Source organism: Mustela putorius, unplaced genomic scaffold (genome assembly GCF_011764305.1).
Source record: "Mustela putorius furo isolate JIRA1106 unplaced genomic scaffold, ASM1176430v1.1 tig00000876_pilon_pilon_pilon, whole genome shotgun sequence".
In the NCBI taxonomy this organism is placed as follows: domain Eukaryota; kingdom Metazoa; phylum Chordata; class Mammalia; order Carnivora; family Mustelidae; genus Mustela; species Mustela putorius.
Genome location: NW_025421506.1, coordinates 4,801,873 through 4,820,815, shown reverse-complemented (window position 1 = coordinate 4,820,815; position 18,943 = coordinate 4,801,873). Strand labels below are relative to the sequence as shown.

The window sequence follows — 18,943 nt, the reverse complement described above, 5'->3', positions numbered from 1 at the left end:
TTACAACTGAATGCAGCAATACTTCCAATGACTTCCAGGTGCCAAGGACAAAGATATTTTCCATAGTTATTTGTACAGCCTATCATTTCTATCAATGAACTCTAATCGGCTTTCTGGTAAAATAAAGGATGACTTCAGAAAGAATTCCTAAGATAAAATGGTTAGAGATTGACAAAAGAAAATCCTTTTTTTTCCCAAGTCACAATGAAGGCTAAAAGGTGGGTGAAAAAATACATTATTCCTGAAACTTCATAGAAGAGTTATTCATAGCGAAACCACCAACACCGTTATGAGGTCATGTTGGTGAAACACTGTGAATGCCTCTATCGGTTCTCTACAATTTTCATGCCCACAATTAGGCTGGGAATATCTCACACATCTGTGGTGTGCAAACAGAGGAGCAGCATACCGGCTTAGAATCGAAGCTGAAAAGATGCTACTACTTTCTGTAAGTGGCACATTCAGAACGTATGACCTGCCAAATTCCACTGCATCTGATCGCCGCACAGTTGAACTGGCAAGAGATGACACTTGGGGCCCTGACTGCTAAGGCAGGCTTAAGGCCAGGCATGAAGAAGGAGATCAAAGGGCCTTCAGGGCCACTGACCCCCATCCCCACCTCCCAGCTGACTTCAAGCCCTGTGTCTCCAGGTCAGACATGGAGTTCATGGGACAGCTTCGCTCTCTATCTCAGTTCTGTCATACCTGGTGACATGTGAAACAAACTAGTGTTCTCCCCATGTTTAAAAAAAAACAAAAACAAAAACAAACCCTCACCATTCTGATATCTGCTGAAAGGCATAAAAAAGCCACACTTTTTGAATGGGTTGCTACTCTTACAAATCTATGTAAAACTTGGGATTGATTTTTTTAATTTTTTATCTCCCCTCCCCCCCCACACACCAAGGGTGAGGACCAAAAGCAAGTAGGGCCTACCAGGTAAATTCCATCTTCATGAATTACAATTTCAAATAACTAAATTAAATATCCTTCTGAAAACCAGTGTTAAGATCTTCAAAAAGCAATCAAACGTCCCAGAAGATTCCAACTGCTCTCAAGCTTAGAGAAGCGTAGGCTTAAAGGAAATGTGCTCCCACAGAATCACAGGTGCATCCTCATAAAGGAACCCTTAAACACAGCAGGAATTCTTTTTTTTTTTTTTAAAGGACAGTTTTGTTTTGTTTTGTTTTTTAAAGATTTTATTTACTCTTTGGTGAGAGAGAGCAAGCAAGCATGAGAGTTAAAAGGTCAGAGGGAGAAGCGGACTCCCCATGGAGCTGGGAGCCCGATGTGGGACTCCATCCCAGGACTCCAAGATCATGACCTGAGCTGAAGGCAATCGCTTAACCAACTGAGCCACCCAAGCACCCCACAGCAGGAATTCTTAAAGATGTCTCAATTACTAGACAGCAAAAACTTGGGGAGATTTAAGACACGAATATTTGTACAATCCTTTGTATTCAAGAAAACTCACTGTGACCGATGTTGCAGGAGCGTCTCCCTCCCTGGGATCTGCAAACACTCGTGTTCATTTTTTATTTTCTAGATGAAGCATCAGAAAGCGTGTGATAAGTCTGGGAAAATGAATGATGAAGGGGCAGTGCCTACTTTTCCCGACAAGCTATGCCACGTAGCAATTTCTTTTTAAAAAATACTGTATGAATCTGGTGTCAAAGGGATTAATTTTTAAAAAACAGCAAAGCACAGTACAAAGGAAATTCCTTAGAGAGTTACTACTGCTTAGATCTTCAAGATGCTCATACTCATCCTCAACGTTAGGCAAACGGTTAGCTCTGGTTATGGACAGCTCCCACAGGATGCATAACTGGGTCAGGTTTTTCAAATATGCCAACAATTAATGTCCAGTTTCAGGAAAAAAAACGATGTGTGATTACTGATGGAAATGTTTTTCTTCCAGATTATTAAATAAAATGCTAGGTGTATAGGATGTCTTCTCACTTCTCTCCCAGGTTCATAACAAAACCAGAAACATTTCAATCAATCCAATCCAACCATTAGCCAGAATCACAGCAAGGCCTGCTTGTCAAACTTCTCTTTCTAGAGATCTGTATTACATCACCGAAACAGTATGTGCTTTCTCTCAGTGTGGCTCATGTCAAATCAAGGACTGTCAGTTGATCAGAATTGAAAGCATAATTGTTCCAACCTTTCTCCATTAAAAAAACATGAGGATATTTACATCTTCCAAACAAGCTCCTTTAGCCCACATAAAAACTGATGAGCAAAAGGAGGCCTCACAGGCCACAATGTGTGGTTTAAGGGGAAAATTAATACCCAAGTAGAGTTCCAATACTAGCTCATCTTTACTTTTAAATTGTTTCATCCTCACCCCTAGCCATTTCTGCCCTATTTATCATCTCAACTTGTAAGGAGCATGGTCTCAAATTCTCTCATCTCTGTGATCTGTCAAAGAACTCGATTTGTATTTTACCAGTTTTGTCCTTTCGTATCCTGATGCTATTCTATCAAATCGACTTATATCGCAAGGAAGGAGAAAATGGGGGTGAAAAAGAATGATTTAGTGGGTGTCTGGACGTATTTTCCTTTATTAAGGATCCACTTTATGAACATACCAGTCTAAGCTATTATTCAAAAGGATGGTAAGACTGAAGTTGAAGTAATCGCTACTTACATCTTGGCTTTGAGCAAGAAATAAAAATATGATTAAGTTTCAAATGTAACTGAAAATCCAGGTTTTTATGAATGTATCCTAAGAGCAAAACAACATGAATGTTGGGACTCAGAACCAAATCTCAGGAGACAAAGTAGGGACATGTCATCAACAGGTCTGTTAGAAAGCAATTCTCTCATTGTCAATCGGAGATCTGCACTAACAGAGGTGGCAGCAAAACAGGGACAGAGAACATACAACATCTTATAATCACTATTCAGTTAAGCAAATGAGGATTACAATTTTCTATGTAGAGTATGCCAAATTTAACGCCTGATACACAGAATTATGGGCATTTAACTTTTGGCTATACAATATGACTTTTACTACATCCATATGCAGAATCATTATGTAATTTATTCTTGATTCCCATTTCTTAAACAGCACAAAATACAAAAAACATCAGTGTGATTTCTTTTTTTTTTTTAAAGATTTTATTTATTTATTTGTCAGATAGAGATCACAAGTAGGCTGAGAGGCAGGCAGGGAGAGAGAGGAGGAAGCAGGCTCCCTGCTGAGCAGACAGCCCAATGTGGAGCTCGATCCCAGGACCCTGGGATCATGACCGGAGCCGAAGGCAGAGGCTTTAACCCACTGAGCCACCCCAGTGCCCCAAAGCTCCTATTTCTAAATGTCAAATATTCCAATGTGATCTTTTGGGGGAGAGGCATGTTAAGGAGACTTACTTTATTATTAATTAGAGTGTCATATAATTAACCTAGTAGTTCATTTTTGAAGATGGGGAACTGTGAGTTATGAACTCGTACCTTAAGTCTCTCTTTTTTTTTTTTTCAATGAAGTCTCTCTTAACATGAAGAATCACTGACCGACGGAGGGACGCCCACACACTGGTTTAACACGTCACCTTTGGTAGAAAGGCTGGATGGAGGACCATGGCTGAATGGAAGGAGAGGGAAACTGGACAAGCAGATTCTGCAGGACAGAAGTCACCATGTGGGGCGTGGAGGCGGTGGATGAGAGATGAGAACGAAGAGACGGGCTGGGCACTTGGGAGGGCACCTGAATCAACAGGTAGGGGAGAGACCAGCACCAGCAAGAAGGATAAGGTATCAAAAAAGGGGTTTAATGAGCACACATGAGGCTGACACCTCAAATGTGCCAACCTCTGGCCTCCGGGACCCTGTGGTAGAGAACAGCCTCAGATATTTAACAGACCTTGGCAGTGCGGCTATTAGTGGTCTCTGCTGACTGAAGCTGGAGGTACCTTCCTTCAAACCGTGTAAGGTGTGCCTCCAACTCCACCGTTCTAACGGAAATCTCCTCAGAAGTTACACTGGTATTCTAAATATAGCCATTCGAAACTCTTATTTATTTATTTATTTGGGAGAGAGAAAGTGCGCTCATGATCCCCAAATCATGACCAGCTGCCTGACTGAGCCACCCAGGCTCCTCTAAAATCAGTCATCCTAAAATGAACTTGGGTGTTCTAGCACTTGGCACAGTATCAGGCAGATCCTTATCCCCACTGCACATACACACGTCCCCAGTTGGTAAAGAACCTGGGAATGCTTCGGGGCAGCACAACCTATAAAATTAGTGGTCAGGTTATTTTATCATAGAATAAAGGCTATTTCATCATACCCAGAAGTGAGGACAACTACAGATTACCCTACTATGACTTTATTCAGTCATGTATTTACCAGCTTGTTTCAGGAAACGTGTATCTGTTCCTCAGTAACACCCAGTGTTTACTAGTTAGAAAGCTCGGCCTCTGGTGCTACCAAAATGTGCCGCAACTGGATCATGGGCCTCTCAGAGGCCAACAGAGCAGAGCGGATGCTGGCGGGACATCAGCTCTTCTGACCAGTCCCACTGGACACCAACAGTAAGGGTGAACATCGCTGTCTTTCAAAGGACAGAGAAAAACATCTCCAGAGTTTTCCCTGTGGCTTCTGGGTCAACAGAAATATCTTTGAATGGCAGAACTTACTTAACTGAAAACATACCCAAGAGGCATCTTTTTAAAAACAGTGCTATAGAACTTGCTTGTTTCCCTGGAGGCAAAAGCTTGCTCTGTCCAGAAGGGATAGGCCCTCTGATGAGCCCGGGGCCCCAGGAGGGCCAGCACGTGTTCCTAGAGCACCAACAAGGTGACCCAAAAAGGAAAGGCATGCTCCCAGAAGCAGCCGGCCCTGGCTGGTCAGGACCAATGAGGTTCTCTCAAGCATACATGATAAGAGGTAGAAAGTTTTCTGGCCCACTCACCACCACACCGGAGGGCTTCTGGGCCAACACACACTAGTCTGATTATCCTCAGACATGTGCCTTCTGATCAGGCCCTTTCCGTGTTACGGTTAACACAACAGGATAAGAGAAACCACAAAGTACAAAAAACTATGGGGGCCTGAACAACTTATTCATGCCCCGCCCCCTCCACGAGCACTGGAAGAAGACATCTTTAGCAGAAACACATGGAATCAAAAGAAAGGGTGGGGGCTGTGGAATATCAGAGCCCTTCAGTGTGGCATGAGGTCCACAAACAGGACAATGCTCCAAATATCTGGGACAAGTTGAAAGATGAGGAGCGGATAACGTTCGCTTCTCAGAATTGGGATACACTTCCAAAAATGACCCTAAATGACATGATCCAGTAACAGTTTAGGACACTCATGTTTTCATTCTCCTACCCTCTGGGAGCTGGGCTGAGACGAGGATTCAAGATGTACAGGGAAGCTTCAGCAATTCTTTGGTTCCTTGCGGGAGGGAAACCCAGTGGCCCCCTTTGGTCTTCACAAGCATGCAGCTCGGATGATCTGCTCCACCAGCTGGCTGTCAGAAGGGCACGAGCAACGAGCTGTGCTTCTGGCCTTTGACGGAAGGGGAGGTCTCAGTCAAGTATCAGTTGCTAGAAAGAATTTCTGAGGGACTTACTTTCTTCTCACATGAAAACGAAGACCCACATGGCACCATGTGCTGACATTCAGGGGACACGTACAGCATGCCTAACCAGAGCAGGTCCTGCTGTTGCAGGTTTGTGATGAAAGAGAGCCTACCTACGATTCACGGCATTCTAAACTAAAAAAGAGCAGATGCGTGATGAGCAAAAGGAGACAGATGCAACGACTCCACTGTATTTAAGTCAGTACCGGTAAATGCAGAGATCTATTATTACCAAAACAATTCACGCTATTCACCCGCACAAATCTATATACGACATTCACTCTGTGTGGGCCACAGCGGGTGTGTGCGTGTGTGTATGCGTGTGTGTATGCCTGCGCACCCCAGGTATGCACGGAGCACGGCAAGTGCCAGACTTTCTACTAGATCGGGACGAAGCCTCTCTGGGAGGGGTTCTCACCCACGTACACAGCAAGATAGCCAGAAAAGCCAGCCCGGCAGCACAAAAACACAAAAATACTGAAGAAGAGGGAGGCATCAGTTATAACCCCTTTTAGGACTCAATTATACTACTCTGAAGTTAAGACTATTTGCATTTTAATAGAAGCCAGAAAAGACAGGCCAGCTGTGTCACTGCATATTCCTTAGAAACAAGCTGGGAGGATCAATTTCAGCCTCTTGAAATAGAACAGAAATAGCCCCCACAGTTAACTGCTGAACAGAGGCTCATCTTCCATGATTCCCTTGTTGTGACTGCAAGCTCAACCCACAAGTCACAAGGTGAGCTGGCAGCATGCCCTCCGCTCCTGCATGGCCCCTGGATTCCCGATGACAGAGGAGGAGACACAGCATGGTTGTTGCCACTTTTTACACCAAAGGTCACACACAGAAAGTCAAAGGTAAAAGGAGTAATCTCACAGCCCTGGCGCCCGCTCCTGCCATCCATTTGTGAGATCATGACATTAGATCACAGTCTGCATTTGTAAAAGTTTACTCACAAGATCATTTCCACATGGATTCAGTTAAGGTACACAAGTCTCTGGGAAAGCCAGGATTCTAGTACTGTCAGTCAAGTACCTTTTTATGAAAGGTATAAAACAGGTCTTTCCAAAAAGGCTAAGTTTCAAAATCAGTGAATTCAGCTAATTAGAAAAAATAAAAAGTAGCCTGAATGAACCACCTTTGAAGTCACAAATACAAAACACACTCCCCTTCTTTTTCAATAGCTTTTTTTTTTTTTTTCACTAAGTGACTTGAAAGACAAACACCAGAATAGTAAGAGTCTACAGCTTTCCAGATGACTGGATCATAGGCAGTGTTCCATTCTCTTCTTTATACTTCCCTGTATTTTCTAATTTTTCTCTAATAAATAGTGTATCACTTAAAAAAAAAAAAAAAGATTGTATTTATTTTGGCAAGCGAGAGAGAGAGCGCACGCTGGACCGTGCAGGAGCAGGAGAGGGATATAATCTCCACCAGACCCAGCACTGAATGCAGAGCCTAATGTGGGGCTTGATCCCAAGACCCTGATATCTTTACCTGAGCTGAAACAGAGTATGACTAAGCCACCCAGGTGTTGTTTTAAGTACATCACTTAAAAAATGTTAATTATCTTGGCTCAAGTTGGTTTGAAACTAGAACGGGAGCTAAACACACTGAACTGAAGTAACAATACAGGAAAGATACCGCACAGGAAAACAAACTTACTCTATGCAGAAACTAGGAACTTAGCACCCTGCGCCAGTCAACTCAGCATTCAGTGTAGATTTCAACCACCTGAGCAACATAAACCAGGATCCCCACTTAGCCCCCCCAATCAGCCCCGTGGGGCGGGCTGCCACCCTGCGGTGTCACTCCAATTTGACCAAGAAACTCTCAAAGACCCATGCAAGGTTTAGGGGAAACGCAAGTTATTACACTAATAGTGGACTTGGTTATTACAAATGAAATGGAGTTAAAATTAGTTCCAACTCCCTGCCCCTTAAGGAAACCTTTCTCAGGAGCTTGCTTCCATGAGAAGGCTGAGTTAACACTTTTTCCCTCCTGGTGTGTCCCTGATAAGCTGCTGGAGAAGATGCTTTTAAACACTGAAATGTCCAAAATATCAATAACACATGGAAGAAGAATAAGCACTATTGGAAAATCTGCAAACTGGAATCAGTGCTAAAATCGTGAGGAGCTGGCAGAATGCCATGTCTCTCAAACCCAAGGATGAAGAGTGACTGGCACCGCACCAAAATGGCCAGTAGTCATGACAGGATGTCAGGTGTCTGAGGGCCCAGGACAGGGGAATGCTGCACACACAGAGGACATGCAGATGTGAGCGCTCCGAGGAACTGCTCTGCTGAGGAAGTACTGGCTGGAAGGGCCGCTCCGGGGGGATCAGGGGCACGGCTCCTCAACAGGAACACACGTAGACAAAAGGGCAAAGGCCACGAAAACCGAGACTGGTACGATGATTTAATGTGTGCATCTATGCAACAGCCCTCAGGAACTCAGTTATGTCATCATGAGGCCCGACAGCTCAGTTCTTCATCCTACCACATCTCTTCTCAGAAATATGTGACTAGGCTCGTGAGGGCCCCCCATTCCCCATTGAGGGTGTACATGGCGACAGGGAGGATTCTGCAGTGATGAAGACTAGGGAGTACTGCAGAGCCCACAGGATAATCAACTTACAGCAAAGGAACACAGCTCAGTGACCTGCCCTCCACAGGTATCCGCATATTTGTTCCACCCCCACCCCCACCAAACCCCCATCCTTGCACCCTCTGAGAGCTGCTACTACCTCCCATTAGCTCTGCCACTCCTTTCCACACACTGCTGTAACATGGACTGAAAGCCTGTTGGAATGTGGAGCCCATGGCTTTCACGGTATCAGAAATAACACCTCACTTTCAGAACTACCTTAAAAAGAAATTCCTAGATATCCTCACAAACGTAATACATATAATGAGAGGGAAACCTTAATAGAATACCCCATCTGTAACATAAAGGAGAATTAAAAGGAGAGTGGTCCGGATGCATTAATGTGAATTTCAGTATTTACAAGCCTGTGAACCCTAGAAGACATAATGAAGCAATAAGAGGCCTGAAGAATCCCCATAAACACACAGCTATTAGTGCAGACATGCTGTGTAAGTTACTCAGACACAAAAGCATTCCCACAGAGGACAAGGTTTTCTGAAATGGCAAGTATTTAGGGGAAAATTCAGCAAAATACAATCCTCCCAGATTGACCTGGCAGTCACATTCCTAGAGACATCAGGAAATATTAAAACCATGCATGTAAGAGTCAGGCAGGGCTAAGCTCTGACATTGGCCCCATGATTCTCACCTAACTCCGGAGCAGGCACCTGAAGACTGCAAGCAGCAGCATACTGCGACCACAATGGGAAGTGCTATGCACTGCAGGCACACTGTTCCTGGGCTCAGCCCGATATAAGCCAAGAGCCCCCAGTCACAGTGGTTCTGCCCCGTGAGAACTGCTCCTTTACACCAAACTCCGCCCACACGTCAGAGCGCAGGAACAGAAATGGAGGCCAGGCCAGGGGCCACAGACCTTATTCAGCTGTGGCTGTCTCCTCAGTTATCAGAACATAAGAGAACATCTTTGCTGCTGTTTCTCTCCCATGCATTTATATCACTGGGAACTTGGGTACCCCTCTTCCTTTTCTCTTGGGAGGTGAGGTGCTCCCGCCCCTGGAAGAACATCATCTTTACCCTGTCACTGCTAAAATCAACCCTGGATAAGCACAAATTGTTCCAAAGACCAACAGGCCTGCAGCAGGTGTCCTGGGGCACCTAAAGAGCGGTCACAGGCCTCACCCAGGAGGCTCGGTCATGACTAACTAGGACTTGGTTAGAAAAATGTTTATTTGATAAGCTCACTGCCAGAATAAAGCACACCTGTAAATCTGAGAATAAACAAAAAGAATAAGCAACTTCCATCACTTGTAAAGGTACACAGTAATCCCTGTCATGTCAAATGATGGGATAAATTTTTCCTGTACAACTTTTGTGAGGCCTTTGGAAATATCCCAGGTTCAGGCAAATACCCCTACTTGCATTTTTAGTAAAGAACTCTTAAAAGCTACCTAATTCTATAAATTAGAAAATTTACCAATTGGTTATTTCATGTACCATAAAACATGGTTCTAAATACATTTATCTAACTCTACATTAAGACTGTGTATAATTAGAAATATAAACTTACAACCTCTGGTATGAACAAAAGAGAAAGTTACAAAAAGAAAAGCACAAAAAATAAAACCCCTTCCCAAAGTAAACTAACTTAATGTTGAAACAATGTATCACACATGCGCGCGCGTGCGCGCGCACACACACACACACACACACACACACACCCTCCAAACTTTTATCAAGTCTAGGAAAAAAAACCCCACATAATTAGAGATTAGAGAGGACAGAGTACTGACGACTACAATTTTGGTTAACAGGATTAACAATGCTTGAAAAAATGTAAGAAAAACTAAAACAGTTTCTACCTTTCTTTTCTGTATAAGAGTATCAAATTAAAGTCAAAGATTAAAGTTATTCCTTAAATAGAGCCTTGTTAGGGTGTGGAGAAACTAGAACCCTCAGGCATCAAGTAGGAATGTAATACAGTATAGTTTTTTTGGAAAACAATCCAGCAGATTCTTAGTTAAGTTACACATAAGTTTACTGTTAAGATTCCCAGGTGCCTACCCAAAGGAACTAACAACACACAACCACAAAGAAACCTGGTGAGCCTTTATAGCAGTGTCATCCACAACAGCCCCCCACTGGAAACAACCCAAATATCAATCAACTGGTGAACAGACAGACACAATGTGGTACAGCCTTACAGTGGAACACTATTCGAGAATTAAACAGAACAAACCACTGGTACACGCTACAACATGGATGAACCCTGAAAATGGTATGGTATGCTAAATGAAAGAAGGCAAATGCAGTACATCACATATTGTATGACTCCACTGATATGAAATATCCAGAAAAGGTCAATCTATGAAAAGAGAAAGAAGGTTATGGGCTGCCCACAGCTGCAGGGTGGGGTAAACAGGGAGTCACTGCTAATGGGTACCAAGGATCTTTCCAGCATGATGGAAACATTCTAAAACTAGATTCTGGTGATGACTGCACAACTTGGCAAATTTATTAGAAACCAATGAATTGTACACTGGGTTTTATACTCTATAAGTTATACCTTAGACACACTTAAAAACACACATAACACACACATACACAGAGCCTCCAGCTAAAGCCCTGGGCAGCTATGAGATGTTAAATCTGTATTTTGGTTGTCCCTCTTTCTTGACTTCAGACTGAAAAAGATGACATCATGCCATTAACATTATGAGAATGCAGAATTTTGCTATTCAATTTCCTCTTAAAGATAATAAAGGAGCATGGGGGGGGCGCGCAAGGGGAGCAAATAAATCTGCTCTTTCCTCATTACGGAGTTCAAACCAGGTCACGGCCCTATTAGCCGGTAACCACGAGTAGCTTACTTATTACTGCACACTGCCGGCGGGGGCAGTGATGGGGCCTGGGAACGCAGAGTCCACTGCCCTATGAACATAGGACCTTTGTCATGGGCAAACCTAGGCCAGGCACTAGGCTAAGCATGCTAATGGACACTCCAAACATTCAAGCAATGAGAAACCAGGGAAATGGTTGTATTCAGTAACACAAGCCACTTACCTCCCCAAACTCAAAGTTAGGTTTTATTTGCTAAAATTGGTATCAACTTAATCATTTTACATGATGAGAAACCTCAGTCTGGTAAACAGGCACACCATGTACAATGCCCTGAGATGACCTATCTAGCCTTCCTCTCCCATCTCCTACTGAGTCAACTGCTGCCAAGCACCTACTAAGTAAACTTCTTACTTTACTCATCTGGGCAGGGACTTCCAGCCAGTGTGCTAGCTCTGCCTTGCAGACTCATGACGGACCCCTTCCCAACAGGACAACGGACTGGATGGTCTCTGGCACTGTTTCTGGGCGTTGTGGGTAGACATTGCCCACTGATGGAAGGGGCAGGATGACAAACACGTGGAACGGCCCTCTAGGACATGGGTCATGCAAGGAGTAAGAGCAAGGACAAGCTAGTCAGTATCTGGAATTTTCTGACCACCCATAGCCAAGACTGCGCCTGCCATCAACTCACAAGAGGTCCCACCAGAAGCCACAGCACATGCACCATGTCTAGAAGACAAGAATCTTAGGACCACCTTATATGTCCCTCTACAAAAGTTTTCGAAGAGGAAAAAAATAGTAATAGTAAGTACATGAAGTGATAAGAGGGCCAATCTGATAGAAACGGTATGCAATTATCTTCTGTTGAAGTTGGCAAGATAAAAATCCATCTTACGAAAAATGAAATGCTGTGGAAAACAGTAGAATGGGCAGGAAAACGGAAATGCTATATTTATCCTCCTCTCTCCCAGCACTCTTGAGTATTTCCTCTATTTTCAGAAGCAATAAAACTATTCTCCGAACCAGCATTCTCCCTGACTCAAGAGACACCCTGGCAGACAAACTGGCCAACAAGCCCCGGCTGCCATGGCGGGGCCCCCGCCCAGCCCAGAATGGAGAAACACACCATCTTTGGGGCAGTAGGCACTCACACGGGGTCACACAGGCACACGCCTGCATACTGTTGCAGCTATCCGCTGAGAGGCACCCTCCCTGGGCCTATGAAATCCTTCCAGTGGCTCTTACCACTCATGGAGAGCTACGGCACTGCCTGAGAGAAAACGAGGAGAATGTTCCAGCAAGCTCCTTCTCAGGGGGGCCCACAGTGCCCCTTACCGTGAGCAAGCCTGCCACTGCTGCTCTCTGTCAACAGAGGTAAGAATATTCCAGGAATGCCAAGGACGAATAAGAAGGACCAGCAGTGCATTCTCATAATTCATTCTCCTCGTTCCAAACCTACTTTCTTGCTCATTCTTTCATCTCTATTTAAAATAAAGTTCACAGAGGAAAAGTAGGCATCAGGTGAGGAAAAGCAGCAACCTGTATAATCTGATAGAGCTCACTGGCTAATACAACATTTGACATGAAAATTATCCTACATAAAAAAATAATTTCTTTCCCATAAAAAATTCAAGCCTGTTCATAATTTAGAGGGCATGTGGAGTTTCAATCCTTAGCAATTAGGGAGCAAAGTCAGCCCACTGGGTTTTGTCCAATGACCCTTTTAACTACTTGAAAATGATGTCTGATTATCAAATAATGTGATGGCTTATCTATAAAAACTTATTTCTAAAAAATATTGATTCTTGATTTACATAAGCAAGGACATTCTGAGAAGCCTTTTTAAATCATGCATAATACATTACTCATAGTTGAGATGAACACTGGGCCCATTTCTTCAGGGTCTAAGTGGGTTTCTATTAGTAAGTCCACGCCTGGGGAAACTCACTATTTGGAGCCAGCTCTACATAAGAATAATAGTTATTGTAAACTCAGACCTCTATAGTTGCTGGGGGACAGGGATATCTCAACACTTATTTCTGAAAACTTCCTGGAATTCTACTGCACTCAGATACCAGCAAGAACTGTATTTCTGGCTGGCCAGACCTTCTGCCAACTGAGATGACTTTAATTAAGACCTCAACCCAAATTAACAGAACCACGACTAAGGACTTCAACTAAAACTTTCTTGGAGGAGCCTAATGGAAACTTCCAACAGAACCCCAGGTAGTATTTGCTTGCGGTAAAGCGGCCCCACAGAGCAGATTCCTGGGTCAGCTTAGGAGAGAGGTGCACCTCTAGGCATAGCTGAGACCTGTCACAGTAACTGGGCTGCCTCCCTGGTCTTCACGCTGGGGACGCTCCAGCTGGCTCAGACACCAGGCAGATATTCCAAACATGCCATTCTTCTGCAGCTACATTTCTGGATCTATCCTATTGCTTCTCAGGGTGCCTTCTGTTCTCTTAGTACACCGCAGATGATAAATGACTTTCACCCATGATGACAGAGAAGCCCATCCCTGATAACATTAATTACTGTCAGTGAGCAACGATTCAGTGGCAGCTCTTTGCTAAATGCTTTATAGTAACTATTTTATAGATGAGGAAACTGAAGCTTTCACAAACTAGTTTGTCCAAGATGAAAAAACCAGTAAGGGATAAACATGGGATTTCCAGCTACCTGTCTATGATTTCCAGGTTGTGAAGGACAACAGCGGCGAGGGCATATGATGACACAGTATCAGTTCAATTCTAGGAGCACAGATGACCCACAGGCATCAGCTACAGCCATCACCACAGTTCGGTCAAAAAAGAAGTTAATGGAAACCACACATGCTCTGGGAAAAAGAAAAAAAAGGGTTGGGGCACCTGGGTGGCTCAGTGGGTTAAGGCCTCTGCCTTCCGCTCAGGTCATGATCCCAGGATCCTGGGATTGAGCCCCACATCAGGCTTTCTGTTCAGCTGGGAGCCTGCTTTCCCCCCTCTCTCTGCCTGCCTCTCTGCCTACTTGTGATCTCTGTCAAATAAATAAATAAAATCTTTAAAAAAAAAAAAAAAGGGTCCATCCACAAAAGATTAACATTTTTCTTGCTAAGGAAACTGAGTCAAAAAACTGCCTGGGAAATAAATGCTCTCAACACATGAGCTCTTTCTCCTGAGCTACTCTTCCAACAGCTACTTTATTTTAATTTTCAATTATTTTTCTGAAAAAAGATTTTTTTATTTATGAGAGAGAGAAAGAGTGAGTGGGAGGGGCAAAGGAAGAGGGAGAATCCCAAGCAGAATTCCCACCGAATGTGGAGTCCAATGCCGGGCACGATCTCACAACCCTGAGATCGTGACCTGAACCGAATCCAAGAGTCAGACGCTTAACTGAGCCACCCAAGTGCCCCAACTTTCAATTATTTCTGATATTAAGATTTACTATAAAGAATGGTCTTAAAATAATAAGTATTTCCAGATATGCTGGTAATAGTTTTTCACAGGAAAAAGTCCCACCACGACTAGCAGAGAGATAACTTCTTTATTCTTAACCCTCATGTAAATGATGTGCCTCACCCTCCTGATTATTGGAAGATCATTTTGAAGATAAGTAATTAGAATCCTGAAGTTTACATATATTTATAATACATCCCTTTCTCTTCTCTGTAACAGTTCATCATCACAAAATAGGTTTAACACAAAAAATGAAAAACTGAGAAATTATGAATATGTATCCAAAATCTACAACAATCCCGGGATTATTTTACTCTCCTCTCCACCTACTTTAAGAATCTGAACATAAGAGGAGTCCTGCAGCAACAAGCCTGATTTCCTCTCTTCTGTTATCATGAACTCCCACCAGGATTACTGCAGTTTTCAAAGACATGACTGTGAAGTTCAGCAAAACCAAACAAAACCTGTATCTTTCGCCTCCTGTTCCAGAGCGTGGTTTGCTCCACCTTCACTTTTTCCACTGAACCTCTCCCTAGGATGGCTCATGATGACAATGACTTTGCATTATGCACAGGGCAGTTCTCCGGGAGCATGAGTCAGAGTCAGAGGCAAACAGCGCCAGCTCTGGAAATAGCGCCCACAGCTTTGCTCTGAGATGGGAGACAGTGGTCACACCAGCAGGTCTCGCCCCTCACCTCCTGGTTTGCAGGTCAAAGGCCAATGGAACGTGAGTGCGTACGTCTGCACACATCCACCCAAGTTGTACGTGCATGCGCTACACAGGATCCTTTGTTGAAGGCAGCTCAGCGTCATTTAGATTTGTCTTACGATAATGTGGTGCTTTGAGATTGGGTAACGCTACTGCTAACCAAGTCAGTGACTTAATCTCTAAAGAAGACTCAAAGCATGCCAGATGAGCAACACAGGAGTATCATCCTGGGCCTTCTCTCCTGCCCCTTTCACTCTGCTGGGGGGCGGGAGAGGACACCCCCCCCTCCCGTCTGCAAGTCTGACGCACTCAGTAGCTACATTCCCTTTTCACCTGCTCATTTCCGGCACTATCCTTCTGTATCTTACCAGCTGTGTTACAGATAAAAATATAAGCAGTTTTTTCCCTAAATCAGAATATTCCTACTCACTTCGCCCTGCCAACAGTACAGCAAGTTCTGGGAACTAAACCTTTCATAATCCAAGTTCAGCATTAGTTTTATCAATACTGCATTTGGGAGTGGAGGTGGTTTGATTTGACCTAAACTATGAGCTGAGAGAGACAGAAGAAAAATGTGACTCTAGATGTGCAATACAGCAAGGTAGGAATACATGTAAATGTGGAAAGCAGCCTTGCATTTCAGAATAAATAACGTAACCATAAAAGATACCTGCAAAGACTGAAGAAAAGGAATTTGTGGGTGTACCCTCAGCGCATTCCAAAATAAAATGACTAGTTATCTGGTCACACATTGGACTGAAAAACTACCACCACCACATTTTCATGTTGCAGTTGCTTGGACTGTGATAAGAATCGCAAAAATTCAAATAATCTGTGCCTTGCAGGATTCACTAATTTAACATGAAAAGCAAAAGTTCACATCAACCCTTGCAGACACCCTAGCTGCCCCTCCACAAAGTCTTACTCTGTGCTCAGAAACAACTGACCCCTCAAAATCAGACACGGTCCATGCCCCACCAAGCCTCCATCTCCTAGGAAAAGGCCCCCACTCTGCATGTGTTCCTAGGTGACAAGGGATGACCGTGGAGGGTCATCCCAAGTCTCCCAAATCTTTTTTCTGGGCCTCTCACAGGTGTCCCTGCCTTTCAACATAACAAAGACCCGTGTGACCCATTTCTCTTCACCTGGAACCCAAGGCTACTCTGCCTCCACCCCCTGCTTTGGGAGGAACAGTTGAAAAGAGCCCCCCCCCAAAAAAAAAAAAAAAGGGCGGTGGGGGGGGGGCAGACCTGGGCTCTGTCTGATCTTAGGCCAGCTCTCCAGCCTGGGACCCAAAGCTCTTGGGGCCTCCATGTTCTCACGTGTAAGTGAACCGCTGGCCCTTGAGAAGCTGCAAAGTCTTCCCCTGAGTCCAGCATCTCTGTCCCATACAACCTCCCAAATAAAGCGCTGAAGTGAAACCCGAGTTGTTCAACTTCCCATGAGACATGTTCCCCCTCACTTCCTCTCTTGCCGTCCAGCACCCTGCAGTATTCAGGACCTCAAGCAGCTTTCTTAACACCACAGCGACTAGGACACTCCGCGCCAGGTACCTGACTGACAGCTCCAGCAGGTACTTTAGAAGCTCCCTAATCCCTGAGGCTAATAATACATTATATGTTAATAAAAATTTTTTTAAAAAATTAGAAGCTCCTTGATGGTGGCAATTACATTTTCTGAAGTTCCCGACCTCTTAGCTCCTCCCCATGTGCTGTGCGGCAGCATCAGACCAAGAGAGATTTTCATAGATCTAAAAGCCATGTTCCCTTTATTATTTATTTATTTTTGAGAGGGAGGGAGAGAGCAAACACGGGGTGGCAGCAGGGGCCGGGATAGAATCCTAAGCAGGCCCCACCCACACTCAGTACAGAGCCGAACACGGGCCTCCACCTCACAACCCTGACATCAGGACCTGCGTCGAAATCAAGAGTCAGGATGCTTAACCGATTTGAGTCACCCAGGTGCTCCCTCATGTTCCCTTTAACATTTAGAAACTCAACGTGACCAACACTCATTTCAGAGAAAATAATCATTTCACAGACAAACCACCTGTACTAGAATTCACTTTTTGTTCTGAAATAAATGTAACACTGCGACCCTGTCTAGAGAAAGGTGACAGAGGTAACTGGAACCTTCGCTTCAACTGGCCAGGCCCCGCAAAATGACCAGGGAGACCGAGACGTGTCCCATATTAAGTGGCTTTCAATGGCTGGGCATTTGTATAAGCCCTACCAGCCTTCAAAGGAATTTCGTATCAAAACAGTTTGGCCTAAAGGTGCAAAAGCAATGACGTTCTGAGAGTAAGAAAGGTAATGGTCTAAAATGGAGCTTTGCTAGACTACAGTTTACAGCCAGAAGGGCACTTCTGAGAGTTTCCAATCTGGACAAACTGAAGAGAGACGCTGATGAAATGCTACAGTAGCTCTGAGAAGCAGGATGAGTCTTCTAGAATAAGTCAGAAGACAGGGCATGTACAGAAACTTGTAAAAGTACTACTACTACATTTGCCGGGGACCAAAGAACAGGAAGAAACCATGGCTGAATTTTGTTTTTTAATTAGGAAATAAATTTAAGAGTGTTTTCCTGTCTCAGGATCACAGGGAAGAAAAACCCAATGACTGGTGTTACTGTCCACGTCAGAAGGTAATCAGCCTTTCACAGGCACTAGAAGAGGTGGCATAAAACATATTAAAATATTTAGTACATGCCAGCTGTCTTAGATAAGTCACCTCACCTAACTCCCACAAAGCTCTGGTGAGGCAAGGATCTACCCCCTTCGACAGGACGACAGACAGGTACTGGCTCAGTCAACAGGGACCACCCCCAAAGCAGACAGGCCTGTGTACGGCACAGGAGCACCTTTCCAAGAAGACACTAGCCCATCTCCACAGAAAACAATTGGATTTCATCAGACCAAATTCCGAGAGGATAAGAATGGATCACTCAACATAGATCAAAAGACAGCCACACCCAACAAGACTATGAGGACAAAGAGGAGTCTGAGTCACAGGGAGCCAGGAGTTGGAACAAAAACAGGCTGCTCTATTTCCAACTGATGCGTGAGGACTCTAGGCTCAGTGACTCATTTGGGAATCTTGGGCAAGACATTTAGATTTTCCAGTAACTGCTCCACTGCCTTCCGATCTATAAAAATGGAGGACAACAGCACATTAGGGGACACAGAAACTTTCAGATCCTCACAAGAAATAAAAGCAACTACGTGGAGAAAGCACGGTTCAACTCCCATGAAAATGGCTAAAATAAAGAAGTCTGACAATTCCAAGTGCTGACAAGGAGACAGAGGAACTGGGAACCATAGGCACCACTGGTAGAAATGTACTATGCTACAGCTACTTTGGAAAACAGCTGAGCAGCTTCTTGGAAAGCTACCCTACCCTATGGCCAAGCCATGCCAGGCCTGGATATCTACCCAGGAGAAATATGTCCGCATGAAGGAAGTTAAACACTAGTTATAGTAAGGCAAAACTGCAAAAACTCCAAACATCTGTCAACCTCTCAACGGAAAAACAAAATGCAGCACATCCTCACAATGGAATGCTACCTTGTCACAAAAAGGAACAAACACCGGGACATGCAATACTGCCGAACCTCAAAACGGGGTGATAAATGAAAGAAGCCAAGTGCAAAAGGTTAAAGTGTGTATGATTTCATGTATAGGAAATTTCCAGAAAAGGCAAAACTCTAAAAACAGAAAGCATATTAGTAGTTGTCTGGGGCTTAGGGGTAGGGATAGGGATTGA

At 44.1% G+C, this 18,943-nt stretch overlaps 1 protein-coding gene across 8 annotated transcripts in view; it reads right to left on the bottom strand.

Moving 5' to 3' along the window:
- Positions 1-18,943, bottom strand: part of AOPEP (aminopeptidase O (putative)) — a 339,093-nt gene that overhangs the window by 45,824 nt on the left and 274,326 nt on the right. Inside the window, exon 14 of one of the 8 annotated variants that reach the window (XR_006608428.1) lies at positions 1,475-1,542. The exons of the other annotated variants lie outside the window; for them this stretch is intronic. The gene's annotated coding sequence lies outside the window, so the exon portion shown is untranslated. The remainder of the gene's footprint in view (positions 1-1,474; positions 1,543-18,943) is intronic. 8 annotated transcript variants of the gene reach the window in all.